General features: G+C 41.8%; 1 protein-coding gene and 1 pseudogene across 2 annotated transcripts in view; one reads left to right on the forward strand and one right to left on the reverse strand.

Moving 5' to 3' along the window:
* Positions 1-17,825, reverse strand: part of Ttc28 (tetratricopeptide repeat domain 28) — a 417,040-nt gene that overhangs the window by 333,590 nt on the left and 65,625 nt on the right. The window lies entirely within an intron of this gene.
* Positions 3,415-12,214, forward strand: LOC118572571 (annotated as a pseudogene).

Raw genomic sequence — 17,825 nt, forward strand, 5'->3', positions numbered from 1 at the left:
AGGATGGGCAGGCTGAGTGGTCTCCTTAAGATAGCAATTGTTATTTCACTAATACTGCCTGATGCAAACTCAAGAGCCATCATTTGCTACCTATGTGACCTTGTGTTACTCCATTTTGCTGTGTCTGAATTTTTACCACTCTCAATGGCATAATAGCACCTGCCTAAATATGGTCATTGGAAAGATTATATATTTGATTATACATAAACATATATGAAATATCTCCACTATAAGGGCAAGCTTGAATATTTAAATAAGGTTACTGCCAGTGTAGTTTACTGTACTCCCCATCTGGGTTCAGTTTTTAAATTTTCTTTCTTGTCATACCGTGGGTTGTGTACTGAAGTGGTGTCATGTATTGCAGTGGTCCCATCATTTTCCAATGTGATTCTTGCTGCTGTCCATGAAAGAACAACTTGCTGGTCTGACATAACTAAAAGGGGAAATGCTACTTTCAAAGCATCTCAGACAATAGATGGCACCGTGCTGTGAGAGTTGAGAAGCAGAGGAAGGAAAGAGACCTGCCATGACCCTGGCTTCTCCTTGGAGAGACAATCCAAGACCCTCTGCTGCCTCGGCAGCACCAAAGAACACAACAGCCTCCTGGAGTTGAGAAGACGGAAATGGGGGTTTGAAGAAGATAAAACAGCTGGAATGTTCTGACTAGACAAGCAGAGGACGCCACAGAGAAACACAGCTCTAGAAGTCAACCCAGACCTGCATGCCTATTTTCTCTGTGTCCATGAGAACGCTGTGAGAGAGGAAGGCATCACCCAGGACATTCAGCAGAGATTTCAGAATGTCAGGTCCTGGGTGTTTGCCCAAAGGGCTCTTGTGCATCACCAGTACTTCCTGCAGCTCTAGTCATAACTAAGGAAACAACTTCACATGTCTGTCACAGAGGAACAGACAAAATGGTTTACCTGGGCAGTGGTAGTGCACACCTTTAGTCCCAGCACTTGGGAGGCAGAGGCAGGCAGATCTGTGAGTTCAATGCCAACCTGGTCTACAGAGTGAGTTCCAGGACACCCAGGCAGGACTTTTATCGAGAAATAAAAGAAAACAAAAATGTGGTTTATACACACAATGTACTTTTTTTTTCAGCCATAAAGAAGAATGAAACTGTGCCTTTTGCAGGAAAATAGATGCAATTGGAGACCATCATGTTAAATGAATTAAGTCAGTCTCAGGAAGGCAAAAGTCATATTTTCTCTCATTTATGGTTCCTAGATTTTACAGCAGCATAGAATCATATATGTACATATGACATGAGAGTAAAAGTGGAACAGTCTAGGGAACAAAGGAACTCATGGGAGTCGTAATGTGAGGAAGGAAGAGTAGCTGGGCATGGGGAACTATGTTCCAAGTACATCAGATGCCTGCATGAAACCATCTTTATGTAACATAATGTACCATGTACACTAAAAAAAGAGAAAGGAAAACATCACTCCCAAAAATGTAACATTGCTAGGCATGATGGCGCAGGCCTGTAATCAAATACTGTAATCCCAGTACTTGGAACATAGAGGAAGGGGGATTCGAAGTTTAAAGCCAGCCAGGCTACATGAGATCCTGTCTCAAAAAACAAAAACAAAGAAGTGTCACATCCAAGCAGAAAACTGCATCTAGAACCAAGTCTACCCTGACTTTCCCAAAGCTTAAAAACAATCCATGAAAAGAGCAAACATTCCACAAACAACTGTCTACCTGAACTCTGTGACAGAAGACTACAGGGACAGGCACTCAACACAAGTGCCCAGCCCTCCTTCTCCATAATGCTCATCCAATGATGTGGCTGCTGGCCAGGAAAGCGGTTCTTATCTCTCTGGCAAGCAGTGAGTCCACTATCATAAGAATGTTATCAATATGAAGTTGGACTGGTGATGCATGGCTGAAACCCTAGCACTGTGAGGCTGAGATTGTGAACTTGGAGCCAGCCCAAGCTACATAGGAAGTTCAAGACTACCCTGGGCTAGAAAGTAAGATGTTATCTCAAAAAAAAAAAAAAAAAAGTAAGTAAATAACATTCATAGAACTAAAACTTGAATATGAAGTAAGAGAATTTTTTTTTTCTGTTTTTGGGGAAGTAGGTAGAACAGGTTACTCAATTCACACTGTCTGCTTCCGCACGGTGTGATTCATGGTGGGATGTAGGGATAGCTGTCATTGCAGCATCCCCAAGTTCAGACATTGAGTGCTCCTAGCACCTGAGAGCTAGAATGAACGCACACACCTAGGTCCAGGCCTCTGGAGGAGCTGTGACTGTGAAGTGGTGCAGGGTGAGCGGCCACAGCTACAGAAGACACACGCAGCTTTCTCGGCCCTGAATTGTGGTAGCCTCACAGTAACATCTTACTGCTGATCCAGCCTCAACAGTTCCAACTCCAACATCCTTGACACAACACAGCTGCTGTGGCATCATAAGAACAAAATTCTTAGCTGGTCTCCTTGATTCCCACCCACTTCCAGGCCTGTCTTACATGTGGGATGCTTTTCGTGCATGTATGTCTGTGTACCACTTGCATGCCAAGGAAGCCAGAAGGTGTCAGGTCCCCTGGAACTTGATGGATGGGAGGTTGCAAGGCTCCATGTGGATGTTGGAAACCAACCTTGTCGTCTGGAAAAGCAGCCAGTACTCTTAATCGCTGAGCCATCTCTCCACCCCAACTAGCCTGATTTCTTAATGATTCAATGAGTCACTCAATAGTTTTTAACTATAATAATCACAATTGCTTTCTGTTTCCTCATAGATATTTGATTTTATCTGTGCTTGGGGACATTTTCCTTGCATGATCACACCCACGAGTCTGCTGGAGAGCTCCAAGGCACAATCACCTTCCTTTCTTCTGTGGAGGGCTGAGCACACCAGTAAGCAGCATCTTCATTCACAGGCCCAAATCTTCAGTCAACTTTGACCTCTCTCTTCACTTTGCTGACATCCAAGGCCTTACAAAACCTAACCCAAACCCCAACACTTCTGTCACTCTACCCTCCCTTTTCAGTCACCCTGTCATTAACACCGCTGGGCTCCCTGCTGCTGTAGCTCCCATACTCACTGTTGGTCTCCTCGTCAAGCAGAACGACCCCGAACACAAACCAGACCACACATTTCTCCGAGTCAAAGACCTGTGTGAAAGCATGAATTTCTGTGTTCGGATCCTTGGCCCTCATGTAAAAACTGGGTACAATGATGTATGCTGGCAACCTCAGCACTGGAGATGGGAGAGACAGGCAGATCCCAGAGGCTCGCTGTCAAAATGGCAAGCTCCAAGTTTCTTGAGACCTGTCTGAGAGTCAAGTGGAGAAACTGCCACATCCACGTGAACTCACAGGGGCGGTTCACATTTATAAGACCTGCACGTGATCAAGACAGCTGAAATACTAACATGGATGGGGCAGAGGAGCTATGAGCAAATGGCGGCTGCTGGGGAGGGAGAGTCAGTGTGCTTAGAAATGCAGCCCCTGAGAGCGCCCTGCCCCAGACAGCACCCTACACTTAGGCACGTAAAGGTGACACTAAGTGGACTCCACAGTTTAGAAACACAAATCACAGGAAGTTGGGAGGAGAAAATGGTGTGGGGAGAATTATATGGGAGAAAATAGGGGTAGAGTAAATCAAAATACATACATGCATGTATGAAATTATCAATTTTTAAAGAAGACAGCAAGAGAGGAAAAGAGTAAGATACTCAGCTGGGCGGTGGTGGCGCACGCCTTTAATCTCAGCACTTGGGAGGCAGAGGCAGGCGGATCTCTATGAGTTCGAGGCCAGCCTGGTCTACAGAGCTAGTCCAGGACAGCCTCCAAAGCTATACAGAGAAACCCTGTCTCAAAACACCAAAAAAAAAAAAAAGTAAGATACTCAAATGAGTCATGACCTACACACACACACACACACACACACACACACACACACACACACACACACGCAGAACAGAAGTAGAAACTCAATGCCTTTCTTATGTGCTAGCCTGCTTCTTACCCTCACTTTCTTTGTGCCTGCCTTCTCTCTGCTGCAGCCACACCAGCTTTCACAACCTTGGCAGCTGCAAATATCTGCAAATGTCCTTCCTGGAAAATAGGTGTTTCCTTCTTTGCATTCAAATTTTGTTTGGTTTTGTTTTCCCAAACAGGACACCACTTGTCTTTCTTCCACACAAGCCTATAGTCTCAACCCTTGGGAGGTCGAGGCAGAAGGACTACGTGAGCTCAAGTGTTTAGAGCAGTAGTAAGAGTCCATCTCAAATAATGAAATAAATAAGCAATCAGTTTGAAATAACATCATTTACTTTGCATATGTAAGATGGATGGGGTATGTCCATCATGTGACTCCAGACTTTGGGGCAAATCCCAGCATAAGTACTTGTTTTAGAGTTACTATTGCTATGATGAGACACCATGACCCAAAGCAAGTTGCAGAGGAAAGGGTTTATTTGACTTACACATCCACATTTTAGTCTATCACTGAAGGAAGTCAGGATAGGAACTCAAACACAGCAGGAATTTGGAGGCAGGAGCTGATGCAGAGGCCATGGAGGGGTGCTGCTTACTGGCTTGCTCCTCATGGCTTGCTCAGCCTGCTTTCTCATAGAACCCAGGGATGGCCCCACCTACAATGGGCCAGGCCCTTAATCATCAATCACTAATTAGGAAAATGCCTTACAGTCTTGCCTACAGACCTATCTATGGAGGCAATTTCTTAATTGAGGTTCCATTCTCTCAGATGACTTTAGCTTGTATTAAGTTGACACAAAACTATCCAGCACAGTATTCATTAAATATATGTTGAACAAATAAGTAACTATAATTTCAGTTATATAATAATATTAAATACATAGAATTTGCTTTAGTAATAAGACTTTCAGTGGGGTGCCTAAGACCTACAAATTCAGTCTAGGAAGGCTGATGCTGGAGGACTGCCACTGTCATGAATTTTGTTTTATATAGCGAGTTCCAGGCCAGCCTAGGCTATCGAGTAAGACCTTTCACAAAAGAGAGAGAGAGAGAGACAGCCATTATTCAAAAACACTCAGGCCTAAATCAGAAGAATTGAAAGAAATGTTTCTGAAAGATATGGAATAATTATTCTAAAAGAAAGAAAAACAATTATTGTCTAAAACTTTATTTTACCGCAGGAATGCCAGTACTATCACTTTCTATCCTTCTTATCAGGGAAATTTTGTATTACCAAAGATGAGAAGATGTGATGATCTTTAGATAGTTTAATAAACACATTTAAAACACTTTGAAATTCTTAGATGGAATAGAAATCACTTGTCAAAAGTACAATCTTATTTGTCAAAACATGAAATTGGAAAAAGGGAAGACACAGAAATAACAGGCTTGGAGCTGCCAAGCTGACAGGCTGTCTTAAGTGAGGCAGTCAAAACATTCATATGCTAATTTTTAAAGTGCTGCCTCTCTGGCCACCTTGTAAAATCAAGAGAGAGCTTTGTGTTCCTGCTCCAAAGGTATTGAAAAGGTCAGATGATGAACATCCTGATTACCAAATTAAGCAACAGCAATTCCTATCAAGGAGTGTTTCCTTCAGCTGAGTGTACACATGTAAGACTCACTAACATGTTTAGAAAGTAATTCAGAAGAGTCACCCTACAAAAACACTCTTCACAGCTATGCCACCTAACACAGTTACTTGACAGTAGCAAAGAATGCCGGCAACAACTTTCAGTGTCAATAGCTAGGGCTAGCTGTTATACTAAATGGTAAATTTTGAACCACCAAGCCATCAAAACATAGCTAAAGGTTTGAGGTGGCTCATGCCAGTAGAGTTGTCATGAGTTTAAGGATAGCTCAGGCTAGAGTGGGGCTCTATTTCACAACAACAGACAAACAAGCAAGTATAAGTACCTGAAATAAAAGTGTTATTCGCGATTATTGTTCTCTTTTTTCTGGGGTGGGTACTGGTTGCACAGGGGCCCTGCCTGCTAGGAGGTGGCACTGAGCTCTACGCCCAGCCCATTGGAGGTCTTCTTCCCTTTCCAAGTAGTTCTCCTTCTTGCAAAGCTAGTAATTCTTCTTTTTTTTTTTTAAAGATTTATTTATTTATTATGTATATGGTGTTCTGCCTGCATGTATGCCTGCAGGCCAGAAGAGGGCACTAGATCTCATTACAGATGGTTGTGAGCCACCATGTAGTTGCTGGAAATTGAACTCAGGACCTCTGGAAGAACAGCCAGTGCTCTTAACCTCTGAGCCATCTCTCCAGGCCTTTTTTTTTTTTTTTTTTTTTTTTTTTTTTTGAGCTGAGGACCAAACCCAGGGCCTTGAGCTTGCTAGGCGAGTGCTCTACCACTGAGCTAAATCCCCAACCCTGCAAAGCTAATAATTCTTAAGAGAGCAACTCTTAGAAATGCTCTCTCCATCTGGTGGGGAAAATCACCACATCTATTTTCTTACATCTCACCAGGTTTCTAGAATGTAGAATGCTCAAATCAACCTAAAGAATGGGATATTTCTAGACTCGAATCCCTGTATCTTGTGGTTAAAAGGGCACATGTTATACAACTGCATTTATACAGAATACTCAGAGAGGGCAAATCCATGCAGGCAGAAGGGAGATAAGGATGTCAGTCAGTGACTGAGGAGACGAAGCTTGCCTGCTAATAGGTGTGGAGTTTCTAAAACCCGACAGTAGGGATGAAGAGAAAGCTTTACAAAGAGCCATGGTGTTGGACATTTCAAGAAGCTGGACTTGACAGATGTGAATTAGACCTTAATAAAGCCATTATAAAAATGTAGTCAGGCTCAGTGGTTAAAGAGCACCAACTGCTCTTCCAAAGGTCCTGAGTTCAATTCCCAGCAACCACATGGTGGCTCACAGCCACCTGTAATGAGATCTGGTGCCCTCTTCTGGCCTGCAAGGACACATACAGACAGAACACTGTATAATAAATAAATCTAAAAAAAGAAAATGTAGTCAACTGCTGTAGTTTGAACGCGAAATGTCCCTCACTGGCTCCAGTGTCTGAACACTTTCTGTTCATGGGGCCCAAGTGGCGGAGGCGGTGGGAGCAGGAGCTGGAGAGCTGGATCTGCTCCCCAGCTGTCATGTGATAGGAGCTATCAATTCACACTCACACCACCACATAGGAGTTGTTTTCAAACACAAGCCGGAGTAAATCCTTTCTCCATTACGTAGCTTCTGTCAGGCATTCTGTCATGGTAATAAGAAACTGGCTTCCTCAAATCCATTTAATAAGTCAAACCAAGGCAGGTGTGCGGTGCCCATCCTGCAATAGCAGCAGGAGAAACCAAGCTACAATTTTGAGGCACGAAAAAAAAAGACTAACAACAAAAAGTTAGTTCAGATGTAACTGCTTCAACTGAAAGGTTTTTTTCCCATGAATTATGTATTTGTTTAAAAGGTAAAGTCTCGGGGCTGGAGAGGTGGCTCAGTGGTTAAGGGCACTGGCTGCTCTTGCAGAGGTCCTGAGTTCAATTCCCAGCAATCACATGGATCACGATCACCCGTAATGAGATCTGGGGCCCTCTCCTGGCATGTAGGAATACATGCAGACAGAACACGGTATACATAATAAATAAAGCTTTAAAAAAAAAAAAAAAAAGGGTCTCACTACATGTCCCAGGCTGGTACCAAACTCCTGAGCTTAAGCAATCCTACCACAGCCTCCCAAGTAGCTCAGGCTACAGGCATGAACTACTACTGTGCCTAACTTCTCAAAAAACTTTGAAATTATTAACATGAACTTTACCACTTGTTCTATACTAGACAATAAAAATGAGCTGGCAAAGCAATAGAAGCACAAAAAAGACATGTGCTGGCAAGATATCATAGGAAAGGCCACAGAGAAGAAATTACTTTTCTGTAGTTATCATTTGAAAAGCAGGCAGATTATGTTGAGCATGGTGGTCTATACCTACAATCCCAACAGCTGCAATCAGGAGAATCAAGAGTTTCTGCAAAGTGAGAGTCCACCTCAAAAGATTTTAAAAATGGGGGAGGGGAAGGGTTGGTTTGGGGGAGAGGGCTAGGTTGGAAAAGTACCTGTCTCACAAGCATGAGACTCTGAGTTCAGATCCTCAGGCACAGGAGAAGAGGAGCACAGACAGGCAAATCCCAGGAACTCAGTGGCAACCACGGGGTCTTTTGCGACCTGGAGTACCAGCAGTGAAATGGGCTGTCTGGCTTGGCGGCAATCACCTTTACTTGTTGAACCATCTTGCCAGCCCTTATAAACTCTTAAAAACTATGTAATCCTTTGTTCTCAGCCTCCCTTAACAAATAGGTAGGTTATTTTATGTAATTCTCAATAATTTTAACATTGTCACTAGAAAAATAAAAAGTTTAAAGTCTAATCCCAAAACATAGTGACTATTCCATGAAAACAAATGAACAAACAGAAAACCCAGGGAACTGGGCACAGTTCTGTCTCTGCTGTCAGAGTCACTTCACCTACAAATCCCAAACTCACACATTGTTTACAGAAATTTCCATCTTTAATCAGTTGATTTTCTTACATGACTTTATAGGCAACATAATTATTCAAATGGTACAGTTTAGTTATTGCTTGTTAAAAGTTTGCCTCTTATTCTATATATTTCGGTTTTTTTCAACCATTTTGTAAAATAATTTCCCTTTTTGTATTGTTTTTAAGTTGAGCTGTCAACTTGACACAGCCTAGAGACATCTGAATGAGTCTCACTTAAGGGAATGCCCATATCAAGTTGACCTGTGGCCATATCTGTAAAGGATTGTCTTGCTTGATGTAGGAGGACCCAGATTACTGTGAGTCTATCTATCTGCACGGTATAAAAATGTTAGCTGAGAATGCATGGGGAGTAGCCAGAGAAAGAGAGAGAGCTAGTAAGCAGCATTCCTCCATGGTTACTACCTTGAGTTCCTGCCCTGACTTCCCTCAGTGATGGACTATAACCTGTAACAGTGGTCTTTAACCTGCAGGTCATGAACCCCCAGGGGTTGCACATCAGATACTTACATTACAATTCATAACAGTTGCAAAATTACAGCTATGAAGTAGCAATGAAATAATTTTATGGCTAGGAGTCACCATAACATGAACTGTGTTAAAGGGTTGCAGCATTGAAAACGTTGACAACAGCTGACCTGTAAGGTGACATAAACCCTTCCCTCCCAAAGTTGGTTTTGGTCAATTATTACAGCAACAGAGAAGAAAACTAAGACGTATACAAAATACTGGGTCTTACAACAGCCTCTGCATGTGTACGTGTCAATACATTGCTTTCATTTTCCTCTATCCTACTGCCCTCCCTCACATCCCCTCCATCCAGGTTAAATTTTTATCTTATCTATTCATTGTCCTACAATAAATTTGCAAAGAATAAGGCAACATACCCAGAAAAATTGAAATTTTTATTAACATCCTACTGTTTCTAAAAAGTCATGAATACACACTCTGCCCAGGTATCCACTGCCTTTTATATCTCTAAAAGAACTTTCCATACATAAACTTATAAAAAAAAACTTAAAAAATATATACCCATACATAAACCTTTAGATTATCCTAGAAATATGTGCATGTTATAAATCCCCCCTTCTTCGATTTTTGAAAAAGATTTCATTATTTTAACTTTATTTGTATGTGTGTTTTACCTATAGGTATGTAAGTGCAGTGAAATGTATACATCACCTTTAGAGGCCAGAAAACATTGTCAGATTCTTGAAACTGGACCTTTGAGAGTGGACGGCAAGTCACCCTGTGATTGCTGAGGACCAAATCTGGATCCTTAGCAAGAGCAGTTAGACTCTTAAGCACTCAGCCATGTCTCCAACCCTCCTCTGTGTTTGCTACATAGATGGAGTGCCTCAGAACACTGAGGAGTAGAATGGAGTATTATAAAACACTGAGTACAACTGAGTGCTGTAGATCATTGAGGAGTAGAATGGAGTGCTGTAGATCACTGAGGAGTAGAATGCAGTGCTGTAGATCACTGAGGAGTAGAATGGAGTGCTGTGGAATACTGGGGAGTAGAATGGAGTGCTGTAGAACACTGAGGAGTAGAATGCAGTGCTGTAGAACACTGAGGAGTAGAATGGAGTGCTGTAGGACACAGAATAGAATGGAGTGCTGTAGAGCACTGAGGAGTAGAATGCAGTGCTGTAGATCACTGACGAGTAGAATGCAGTGCTGTAGAACACTGAGGAGTAGAATGCAGTGCTGTAGAACACTGAGGAGTAGAATGGAGTGCTGTAGAACACTGAGGAGTAGAATGCAGTGCTGTAGATCACTGATGAGTAGAATGCAGTGCTGCAGATCACTGAGGAGTAGAATGGAGTGCTGTAGAACACTGAGGAATAGAATGCAGTGCTGTAGAACACTGAGGAGTAGAATGGAGTGCTGTAGAACACTGAGGAGTAGAATGGAGTGCTGTAGAACACTGAGGAGTAGAATGGAGTGCTGTAGAACACAGAGTAGAATGGAGTGCTGTAGAACACTGAGGAGTAGAATGGAGTGCTGTAGAGCACTGAGAAGTAGAATGGAGTGCTGTAGAACACTGAGTAGTAGAATGGAATGCTGTAGAGCACTGAGGAGTAGAATGGAGTGCTGTAGAACACAGAGTAGAATGGAGTGCTGTAGAACACTGAGGAGTAGAATGGAGTGCTGTAGAGCACTGAGGAGTAGAATGGAGTGCTGTAGAACACTGAGGAGTAGAATGGAGTGCTGTAGAACACTGAGGAGTAGAATGGAGTGCTGTAGAACACTGAGGAGTAGAATGGAGTGCTGTAGAACACTGAGGAGTAGAATGGAGTGCTGTAGAGCACTGAGGAGTAGAATGCAGTGCTGTAGAACACTGAGTAGAATGCAGTGCTCTAGAACACTTTGGAGTAGAATGGAGTGCTGTAGAACACTGAGGAGTAGAATGGAGTGCTGTAGAACACTGAGGAGTAGAATGGAGTGCTGTAGAACACTGAGGAGTAGAATGGAGTGCTGTAGAACACTGAGGAGTAGAATGGAGTGCTGTAGAACACTGAGGAGTAGAATGGAGTGCTGTAGAAAACTGAGGAGTAGAATGCAGTGCTGTAGAACACTGAGGAGTAGAATGGAGTGTTGTAGAGCACTGAGAAGTAGAATGGAGTGCTGTAGAACACTGAGGAGTAGAATGGAGTGCTATACAATTTTAAATCTACGACTACTGATGTATTGAACTCGTGTAACTTGTTTTCTAACTCAGAACTATTGTTCTGAGTTAATATATTTGGACATATTCCATGTAATATGTTTGATATTAGTATGGTGTTTTAATTTTGATTCATTGTGTTAAAAGTCTGATCTCAAAAATCCTAGATTTGGGGGCTGGAGAGATGGCTCAGAGGTTAAGAGCAGTGCCTGTTCTTCCCGAAGTCCTGAATTCACTTCACAGCAACTACATGGTGGCTCACAATCATCTATAATGTGTTTTTGTGCCCTCTTCTGGCATGGGGGCGTACATGTAGGAAGTACACTGTATATATAATTAATTTTTTTAAAAAGGTTTTTTTTTTAAATCCTAGATTTTTAAATAGTAAATGATTATTTAGTTATTCTTAAGTAATAAATAATTGTTGAATAATAATTATAATAAAAATAGATGTTTATTTAATGAATAATCATTTGATATTAAATAATGAATTATTATTATTATTAAGTCCCCATCTACTGAGAGAATAAAGACCATTCTCAGCAATCAGACTGTCGACATTCCAGAAAATGTGGACATCACTCTGAAGGGGTGCCCTCTTCCAGGAGGGACTTCAATCACATCAGTGTAGAGCTGAGTCTCCTTGAGAAGAAGAGGCGGCTCCTGGTTGACAAATGGTGAGGTAACAGAAAGGAACTGGCCACTGTCTGAACCATCTGCAGTCACGTTCAGAACATGATCAAGGGTGTTACTGGGCTTCCACTACAAGATGAGGTCTGTGTGTCCTCACTTCCTCACCAACGTTGTTACTCAGAAGAATGGGTCTTTGGTTGAAATCTGAAATTTCTTGAGTAAAAAATACATCCGCAGGGTTCGGATGAGGACAGGCGTTGCTTGTTCTGTCTCTCAAGCCCAGAAGGATGAATTAATCCTTGAAGGGAATGATACTGAACTTGTATCTAATTCGGTGGCTCTGATTCAGCAAGCCACAACAGTTAAAAACAAGGATATGAGAAAGTTTGTGGATGGTATCTATGTGTCTGAAAAGGGAACAGTGCAGCAGGCTGATGAGTAAGACCTAAGTTACCTTCTCCAAAAACAGGATTCTGCATTTAAGTACGATTTGGGGTGTCTTTTGGGACATTAAAAGACTTGTTTTTTAAAAATAATAATTTTTATTGTGAAAAATACTAAAATAAATCAAACAGGTAAGAACAATATCAGGATTCTTTTTAAATAACTTTTATTTTGATTATGATGATCGCCTGGGGTAGGAGGCATTGTGTCGCCACTCAGACGACACTTCAGGAGCCATTTCTCTCCTGTCATGCTTGTGTGGTAAGGACTTTTACCCACAAAGACTCAAAACAGGCAGCAATTCTGCCATAGTAACCATCAGATTCAGTTGGCTTTTAGTAGCAGCCCCTAACTTGTGACTCTGGCCAATCACTTTACATTTTTTCACAAAAAGTCTTCCAGCTCTTTAGATAAGAGTATCAAACAGAGAAACATCAGAAACCATGGGATTATGCTAAGGGTTCCAAGAAGAGTCTCCAAGCACAGGCAGCATTGCATTTGCTGAGTCCTTTCACATCATCTGAGTAAGGAAGGAGATGCGGCAACGGAGAGCTGGTGCTGCTTCCTTCCTCTTGAGATCTTCTGAGGCTCAGGTTCAGACGTGGAACAATCCCACCTCGGCACAGCATTAATGCACTATATTAATGGAGTGTGTATTAAGAGAGGGCATAGCAAACAGATGTAATATATCTCAAGAAATCATACATAGTACAAAGAATGTGAAGTGTGATTTGGCACTCCACTAGCACACAGCATCACAGTGCACATCGAACCCTGCACGGCCACATTTACATCTGTAATTTGCTCATATAAATGCATTGCACCAGATGGTTTAGAGAAGAGCACTCCGCACATACTGTGGGTCAGCACCCACATCTACTGCAGTTTATGGGGCCCAGGCTTGAGCAGCACCAACCCTTCATCCTTCATTAGTTTCCTACCATAAACCACTATATTCTTTTTGTGTCTACTTGCTAGAACCAGTATCCTCACATCCAAAATAAATAGGTAAGCCACATCTGCTGTGACCTTGCTAAATATCCAAGGAGGACACAAAGTGCCTCCTTAATATGAAACACACTAGGAAGATCATTTCCCCCATATCCAAATATGGTCATGTATTTCCCTAGTGCAAATCCTATTTGTTGAAGAATAATCCATATTAATAACTGCAATTTTTGAAAAATTAATAAAAAAAGTATAAATGAGAGCTTTTGATGAATTTTAATACTGGGTTTCAATATTATAATAGCCCTGTACTTGTTGATCTGTTGGCATCTAGCTCAACTAGACACATCATGCAAGCCTTTTTAGAGGCAGCTGTGGCAGCAATTTGTTCTAGACTAACAATATACTGTTGAATATGGTCATTTTCTTCTATCACAGTGTCATTAATTAATGGATATTCAAATGGATAGTCTTCATTATGCAACTGTCCTATTTAGGAATTGTGTGTGGCAAGAAAATACAAAAATAAAAATATGCCTTCAATGTGTAAAATTATAGGATTTTTGTTATATCAGAAAAGAAAAGCAAATATCAATGATCACAAAAGGAATCTACTTTTTTAGAAAAAGAAGGTTCAAGATAAGAATGCTAGGGAAAAAATGTGATCTCATATCCAAAAGTCAAGAAGGAATGTGAGCATGATTTGGAGTTACAGACATAATTCTCCCTGGAAGGAACTCAATGGCTCCCCAAGGACTAATCCCAGCTGGCCTACAAATTCTGGAGGCAGTTACTAGAGGGGGTCTTCAGGTTCAAACACAGGTCTGCAATCCCAAATCGATTCAAGTGATGGTAAATGTTTTTTAAATCAACAGTATGAAGAAAACATTGTCAGTAGCAACAATCTACTAAATTTCTGTGTCTGGCTTTTCCTCTACAGTAAACTATCATTTCAGAGTTCTTTCTGAGCATATAGAAGAGTTCAACACTCATCCTAAGGACTAACACTATAGGACTGACCCTCATTTGACATTTGGCTTAGAGAGCAAAGTAACAATAATAACCATTAATTACCTATCATCTCTTTTTAGATTCACCTTGTACCATATAAGCAAAACTCCCCAAGTATAATTTTCCAGAACATGCTCTATCTTTCGTGGTAGTTAAATTACCTATCTCAGTTGAAATCTTCTCTTTATAGTTTTTCCCCCCTCTCACATTCTAGGGGGAAAAAAAAAAAAAAACACATCTCTGGGCTGGAGAGATGGCTCAGGGGTTAAGAGTGCTGACTCTTCTTCCAGAGGACCTGAGTTCAATTCCAAGCACCCACATTACAGCTCACACCTGTCTGAAACTCCAGTTTTAGGAGACCCTGACATCCATGGCAAAAACACAAATGTACATTAAAATAAAATAAAATATATTTTTAAAAAATCACATCTCTTCAACAAGTTGACAAATATAACACTTTCTGATCGAGAGTCCAAACTAGTGAAAGATTGGATAGACATCTGATCAAATCAGGGATTCCAATTATCTTTTGTGGAAACCATAAAATAATACTCAATATCCTATTGGCATGAACTATTATTCTTTTGTGAACCTAAGACCTATAGCTTTGTGAACAGGTACCTGAGGCTCAGAGTGTGAAATGCTTAGGACCATGAAGTGAAGGAAAGGAGCACAGACATAGGATTACCAGGACCTTCTGCTGCCTTCTTTATCCTGCTCCCCTGCTCCTGTAAAGCACCCCCTCCTGGACCCCCAACATCTGCAGAAAAACCTAGAAATATTACCCTTCCTTCTCTCCATCCTTCTGTGTAGGAGCTGGCTATAAAGAAATTCTCCAACTTAGCTTGTCTGGAAATGAGTCACATCAACTTTCTTCTAAAGGCCCTGCTCCATACCCGGGAGGAAGGCAGTCACAGAAAGACCTTCTGGGTCCCCCAAGCCCTTTTCATCTACTGCTGCTACATTATTCCCCTTTTAATCCATCCAGTCACATCTCTCCAGGGATCACTGTTCTCCACTATTCCTAAGTGTAGAAACAGTCTACCCAGGGACGTGGGTTCTAGCCTATGAATACTCCTTAGTCACTCCTAAAGAATGAATAATAAATTGGTTACACTTCCCTCTATCTGTGTTTGTTCCTGTTAGTCTGTCTTTAAATAAGTTATTTCAGACCTGGCTAGGAGATCTGGAGAGTAGAGGAAATTTTCCTCCCCTGCAATGTACTGTTCTTGTAGAGGACAGGAAGTTGGTTTCCAGCACCCACACTGGGTGGCTCACAACTGCCCATAACTCCAGCTCCAAGGAGTCTGACAGCCTCCTCTGGCCTCCTCTGACACCCATGCACACTTGCATGCACACACATACACACAAAGGAAAAGAGAAAAAAATCTAAAGAAAGGTTCATCTATAATGAACAGGAAAGAGGTTCATGGTTGTTTAAACTGGTAAGTACATATATTTGAAATTTCCCATAATTAAAAAAAATAGACAAGAGTTATCTAATCTCAGAGAGACTGCAGCTGGTACAGCTCCTTCTGCCTCAATTCACTGAGGAGGCTTAAGTTAAAATCTTGCCTTCTCAAAGACCTCTGACAAACCCATCTAAAATAAAACAAATGTTCTTCCCAGGTCACTGTGTATCACATCATCCTGATTTTCCGTCTTCTTGGGACCCCTGCCACTACCCTTTTTGAGACAGGTTCTTACACTGAAGTTCAAGCTGGCCTGGAACTGTGGGAAATCACCTTGTTTATTTATCTGCATATCCACCTCATTACCACTGCAACCCTGACACATGAGGTACACCCATGCAAGGCACTGACTATGTGCTCACTTCTGACTTCCCATCATCACATTCCCAGCTCATTAAATACTAAACAATAATAAGCAAGCCACAATCAACTGCACAAGTTAAAGTAGCAGCATATATGGACAAGGCATGGAAATGAAAACCCATCTGTCCAACCAAATTCCCTAACAAACAGAATAAGAGCTACCTTGGCACAGGTCACCAACTGCAAGCAGTCTGGTTTCTCACAAGGACCACTACACTGCAAAGTCTGCATCATAGATAACTACAGCAGAGTTAGCAAGACTTCAGGAGATGTGCACACGAATCCTCACAATGAACTATCAAGAGAAACACTCCTTTGGGACTACACAAATTCCTCATTCATGTGGAATCAGCACTTACAATGATTTACATTGCACCCAGGCTGCATCTGACAGGATGTCCATTCTGCTAGGATGCTCTGGACCTTCTGATGACTTATGTACCAGAGCTAGAGAATCATAATTATTAAACATTTTCAAGAAAACAGATAGTTGCAGTAATCAGGTAGTAATGGATGGGTAGGAAGAGATTTGAGAACGCTCATTGTCATTGTGACCGTGACCGTGAAACAGCTGTCCTTGTGCTCTCCCACTTCGCACTTTTCCTCGTCATTTCCCTGCATTCCACCACATATTCTCAACACTCTTTTCATTCTTTCTCCCCTCCACACCCATCTTTTCCCCTTTCCTTCCCTCCCTCCCCAAGACTACAGAAAATAGAGCTCGTTCATAATCTTAAAATGTTTATTGAATAATATAACAAATGAGAAGTAAAGCAATAAAAAAAATAACACTGTTACCCATGAGACTGTGCATCTCCTTCTTGAGGGGGAGAAAAAGACAAACAGCAGGTTTGTACCACAAAAGACGGGGTGAAGCCAAAAGAGGGCTATCAACATGCAGATTTCCACGGCTCCAGCTGTGAGCTGTCAGTCATGATGAATACCACAGCAACCTGAGGAACTTGCTGCTACAAGAACTCATTTTAAAAGCATCTGCTTAATGAGAGCTGGAAACAAGCACTGTGCACACTCAACAACTCTCACGCTTTCGGACACTTGTTTCTCACGTAACTAAGCTATACACAGATCTTATCTTACCATAAAACTAAAAATTTTCACCAACTTTGTGGCATGAGTCTCAGGTCCCAAAAGACAGAAAGACCCAATTGGAAGCTTGAATGTACAGAAAATTAATTAGGATTTGTTGTGCTGAAGAAAAAAAAACTTTCATTGTGCTTGTCAAAAGCAGTCTGGCACATTGCTCTAGCACGCTGCAATCTGATGACTGGTAAGCCAATGTTTTATTTACATCTCTACAGCGCTCTAGTGCTTCATTTACATCCACACATAAGAACTAAGTCCAACTCCAGAGTTCCAGAAGCTCTAGGAGGAGCTTTCACTCAGGCTGAGGCTTTCTGAAGCTGTTTCTAAGCAAGGAGACAGCAGTGAGAACCGGGGGGGGAGGGGGGGATCACTGAGAAGGAAAGCAGCCTGCTGCTCCCAGCTGCAAACAGCAGCCCTGGCAACATTTCTCATCCTATCTTCAAAGCACTGACTTAAAAGACTCTGTCTACACATCAGGCCCTCTTGGAGCTGACTGTGTAAGGCAGGCCTTACTTTTTTAAGAGTTCATCAGACTAGAGAACATGCTGGTCATCCTCCTTTTCTAAAGGCTAAACTGAGGAACACTGAGAATAATTGGTTTTCCAAGGCCACATAGCCAGCAATATGGAAGTCCAGATCCAATTCCTCACCCACTCTGCTCCTCTCTTATTCTGCCCTGTGTTATACATTGCATCACATTATTAACATAAA

This window comes from Onychomys torridus, chromosome 22 (genome assembly GCF_903995425.1).
Source record: "Onychomys torridus chromosome 22, mOncTor1.1, whole genome shotgun sequence".
Classification (NCBI taxonomy): domain Eukaryota; kingdom Metazoa; phylum Chordata; class Mammalia; order Rodentia; family Cricetidae; genus Onychomys; species Onychomys torridus.